Here is a 5,528-nt window from a genome sequence, read left to right on the forward strand (position 1 = left end):
CAGAGCTGCTGGTGGCTTTGAACTGTCAACCAGGGGGTCGCAGCCCAGTGCTTAACCACTACACCACTAGGGCTCCATCTATGAAAAGTTAGAGCCTCAGAAACCCACAAGAGCAGTTCGCCTCTATCCTGAAGGGCTGTTTGGTGGCCTTGAGGGCAGTGAGTCCGGTGAGCAAATGCTGCTGCAGGGTTCCAGAGGAGTCTGGCTTCCTTGAAACGATGCAACATTACATGTGTGTGCAGAGTTGTGTCGCTCACCCCCCTTCTTCTCCCTGTGTCTTCCCCACGTAGCAGGAGCGCCACTCGAGCAACCATGACTGCTTCTGGATTCTGAAAGTGGAACTAAGAGAAGATTCTTCTTCCTCTAGTGATCAGAAGAAGTTCCAACAGAGGGGGCCCTCCTGGAGAACCCAGACCTGCCAGAAATCAGCAGCAGCAGCAGCAGCAGGCTCGGAGGACCCAGTGCCTGCGAAGGAGAGGGGAGCAGGCAGAGTGGTACCTCGCACTCCGGGTGGGGTGCTCCCCGCCCGGGCAGGTGCCTGGTGCGAGTCGGTGGCATCAGGCAGCCTGTGGGTCTTATTCAGTGGTTGCCTGGTGGCCACAGGGTAAAACCCTTATCATAGAAAGGTACTTCCCTGGAGAGTCCAGTTGCCACAAAAAACAGGAGACTTTCTGAGGGCTCCTCAATGATGCAAGAGAGAATCCCCAAACCCGTAGAATTGGGCCAGGCCATGAAAGTTTCACTTTTGGTAGGCAATGGAAAGGGCTGCTTTTTAGCACGTCTTTAGAGTGGCTTTTTCCTCTAATATACTTCCTTTCAGGGTGGTTTATTCTAAGAAATTAGGCAAACAGAACTACAAGGAGCCTTTTCTCATGTGGGAAAAAGTGGGGAACTGTGGTAGTTACATAATCTGGTGTCAACATGCACAGGGGTGGAGTCTAACCTGTCAATCAAAGCACAGCTTGATGACATCAATGCAGGTGCCCTGGGGATAAATAGATGACTGGAGGCCAGATACAGACAGACACTCTGCTTGTCTTCCTGCTGACAAATCACATGGAGCTACCTCGATGGAGCCAGAGCCTCACAGCTGAGAGAATCACGTGGAGACCCACACCAGCACTGAGATGTTTCCACCACCACTGCATCCACAAGACTTTCCACCCACTGGCCTGTGATCTTCCTGCATTTGGTGTCATTGTATGTGTTGTGTGAGTCTGAAGAGGAAATTATAGACTGGTATTGGGCATATGTGCTAATATCAGACTTACGGACTTGATCTGGACTAGGCTGGGATGTTTTCTCAATATTCAATTGGTCTTATACAGAAAGCTTTCTTATACACACGAGTGTCTGAATTTGTTTCTCTAGTCCACATAGACTCACACAGGAACTGTAGTGGGGCTCTTTGGGGAATGGAGACATGGTGCATGTTGCCAAGGCCCCAATTTGTGGAGTAGGAAGCTTAACAATTTGGGAAACTCTTTAACTGTATAGTCAAAGAATTAAAAAGGTCTTCTATGAACACATTAGGTGCCCTGGTGGAATAGTGGTTATGCATTGGGTTGTGATCCTCAAGGTCAGAAGTTCAAAACCACCAGTCACTCTGCAAGAGAAAGATGGGGGTTCCACCCACTCCTGTAAACAGTTAACAGTCTCGAAAACTCACAGGAGCAGTTTTACCCTGCCCTACAGGGTCCCTATGAGCTGGCATCAACTCCATGTAGGTGAGTGAGTGCTGAACATATTTCTAAGGCCCCTCTGGAGAAGTAGGAAGGGGGCTATGCAAATGAGGTCCTTTAAATTTCATTAACCCCCAAACAACCACAACCACAAAAAAAAAATTTCATTAACTTCATGGTCAGTTCAATTCTGCCCAGAGGGCAAAGAGGTCCTTGTGTCTAGAAGTGTCCAGTTGGCTTCATCTAGATAAGTGGGAATATTGATTCATTGGGGTGAGAGCATCACCTTGACCTCTTCTATCTTCCCCACATCCCTGGCACACACAGGTATGTACTTGGCTGCTAACTGGGAGGCCTGAGTCCACTCAAAGTCCCTTGGAAGAAAGGTCTGGAGATCTACTTCAGAAAAAGCCACCACTGAAACCCTGAAGACCACAGCGCTACTCTGCCACATGAGGTCACCTTGCAATGGAGCCGACTCAATGTCAACTAGGGATGACATCATCCCAAACGGAAATGAAAAGTTTTAACTATGGGAAACGTGCTAACACCGTCAAACGACACACCCACCCAGATGGACAAAAATACCACAGTTTTGCTGGTTTTGTATCAGAGGAAAGCACGCAGATACATACTAGTCAGAAAGATAAACATGGAAAACAAAAACGCCCGGTGTGATGCTCCGCGAGCACTGTGTACTTGTCACCGTTATCTTTCCGGTTTCCACAAGTCACAGTTGTATGGTCTCACTTTCCCAAACCCATTATCCTCTTATTTCTTCTGGTAAAAGCCCACCCGCCTTGAGTTTTAGCTGGACCATTGGGCTGTGATTCGTAGTCAGCAGTTCAAAACCACCAACCTCTCTGTGGGATAAAGATGGGGCTTTCTAATCCTGTAGAGTTACGGTCTCAGAAACCCACAGGGGCAGTTCTACTCTGTCCTATGGAGTCGCTATGAGTTGGTATCAACTTGATGGCAGCGAGTTGGGAGTTCTGGGGTAAGGCCACTCAGAGGCCACATTTCCCAGCATTCTCTGAAAACAGATGTCACTGACTCAGCACTGACTGGTGGGAGGCAGCAGGATGGTGAGCCAACTTCTCAACCACCTGGAGCAGGACCACACTCACGTCTTGAGAGCTGGTGGGCCAGCAAAGCCGAGCAGCTCGAGCCAGGTGAGCTTGCAGAGGGACTGTCAGGTGAGGCGGAAAGAAAAGATGATCTTCCTGTGCTACTGAACCACAGGGTCTGTTTGTTCCTGCCTCTCTCCCACACTCACAGTACAAGCTCCTTTGGGGCATTTCGACATCTAAACTTCCTTAGATAAAAGGATGGAGAGAAATTGCCTTAAATTTCATTCCACATCGTTGTGAACAGAAGGATACTAGTCAACGTTCCTCCAACATTCTACTGTCTATGTCAATGGTAACTTTTCAAAACGATGGACACCAAAGTCTACAACTAAGTGATTTCAGTCAGCCAGGTGCATGAACAGGCACAGCAGACACCATCACTCTCCATGTGCTCCACATGCCTGTGCTCCATAGGGTTTACAAGGGCCTCTGGGTACACTCAAACCTCCAACCTTTCAGTTAGTAGCAAAGACCTTACCATCTGCTCCTTCCAGAGACTCCTTAACTCCCCCAAACCCACACTCGCTGCCTTAAGTCGATGATGACTCATAGCAACCCTATAGGACAGGGTAGAATTGCCCCTGTGGGTTTCTGAGACACAAACGCTTTGCGGGAGCAGAAAGCCCCAGCTCCATCTTTCCCTGTGGCGTGGCTGGTGGTTGAGAACTTCAGTGCTACTCGTTCACTATAAAGAAAACTTAAACCACGGCTATCCAACTCTTAGGGAGCCTTTAGGATAGAGAAGAACTGTCCCACCCACACCTCGCCCAGGGTTTCAGGGCTATAAATCTTTACAGAATAGACTGCCTCATCTTTCTCCTGCAGAGTAGTTGGAAGACTTGAACGGCTGATGTTTTGGTTTACAACGAGTGCTTTAACCACTGTGTCACTGGTAACAGATACATAAAGAAGTGCTTAATTGAGCGGGTAGACAGACAATGAGAGAGAGAGAGAGAGAGAGAGAGAGAGAGAGATTTAGGCTTTCAGTAGGCATCTGCCTTTTGCTAGGGGTGAGTAAAGAGCCTCAGTGGTGCAGTGCTTCAGAGCTTGGCTGCTAATCTAACGGCCACCGGTTTGAACCCAACCAGCCGCTCAAGAGGAGAAAGGTGAGGCTGTCTGCTTCTGTAAAGACTTACCGCCTTGGAAACTCCACGGGACAGGTTTAGTCCATCCTGTCCGGTCACTGTGAGTCAGAGGCAACCTGACAGCAGTGGGTGTTTGTTGTTAGAGCTGAGTAGTGGTCTGCCTCTCTTCCTGTTTCCATCCTCATACCACTTCCCAGGAAAGCAGGAATCCTCTCTGGGATTTGCCTCCCGGTAGCTCTCAAATGCCCCAGTTTTCTCTCATCCCATGGTATCTGCTTCATCCTTTGTGTCACTGTGGAACATGCTATTTTTGTGTGTGGCTGAACTTGATCTACGAAACTTTCCCCCCCTGGAGGGTTATTTGGGAATCCATTACTCCTCACGGTGAACAATGCTGTGCATGCACTGTTTATGACACAAACAAAACCCTAGAAGTGGGATTGCAGCGCCGAAACACACACACACACACACACACACACACACACACACACACTCCACATTTTGCCACGTATACACAAACTACCCTCCCCAAAGGTTGTACTAATACGCATTCTTAAACAGCGTTTTTCCCTGAATCAACACGGGGGTCATCAGCCTTATAAACTTTGCCAAGTAGGCAGAAATAAGATGATTTTTTCTTTGTTTGCTTTCTTTGAATGTGCTTGACTTCTGATGAAGTTTGACTATATTTTAATGGTTTTTCTGAACCACGGACTCTTTTTCCCTCCCCATCTCTTGTAAGAACTGCATTTAGGTCCTTTACCTTCAATCAGGAGTATTAACCGGGTCAGCAGCATCAGCACCACCTGGAAACACGATGGTGGTGGCTAGCTGCCTCGGGTCAATTCTGACTCCTAATGATAACAGAGTGACACACTGCCTGGTCCTGAGCCATTCCCACACTCCGGGCTATGCCTGAGCTCAATTGTAGTCACTGTGTCCATCCGTCTCACGAAGGATCGTCCTCTTTTTCCCTGCCCCTCGACTTTACCAAGCACGGCCTTCTTCTCCAGGGACTGGACTCTCCCGAGAACATGCCCCAAGTATATGCGATGAAGTCTCCCCGGCCTTGCCTCTAAGGATCGCTCTGGCTGGGTGCCTGCCAAGACAGATTTATGGGTTCTTCTGGCAGTCCACGGCATATTTACTATCCCCCAGGAAACACATTAGAGAGGCAAATTCTTGAGCTCCGCCCCAGATTTACAGACGTAGACACACTGGTCACATGGCCCAGCCACCTAGGTTTTCACAAGCCCTCAAGGTGACACGGATGTCACCCGAGTCCCCCAACCCACTGCCATCGAGTCGATTCAATGGCAAGCCCCTGTCTAGGGTGTCCAAGGAGCAGGCAGTCTCATCTTCCTCCTGTGAAGCGGCTGGTGGGTTTGCATCACCAGCCTCTCGGTTGGCAGACCAACAATTACCTGACAGTGCCATCGTGGCTCATGGATGTCAGTAAACAAACAAACAAACAACCCAATTCACTGCCATTGAGTCAATAGGGACTCACGGTGGCCCTCCAGGACAGGGCAGAGCTGCCCCTGCGGGTGTCCGAGGTTGCGACTTCTGGGTTAGAAAGCCCGCCCGCCTCTCTCCTGGATGCCACTGCGGTGCCTTCAAAGCGTCTATTT

Source organism: Echinops telfairi, unplaced genomic scaffold, assembly GCF_000313985.2.
Source record: "Echinops telfairi isolate 266 unplaced genomic scaffold, ASM31398v2 ScPeMD7_9;HRSCAF=40, whole genome shotgun sequence".
In the NCBI taxonomy this organism is placed as follows: Eukaryota; Metazoa; Chordata; class Mammalia; order Afrosoricida; family Tenrecidae; genus Echinops; species Echinops telfairi.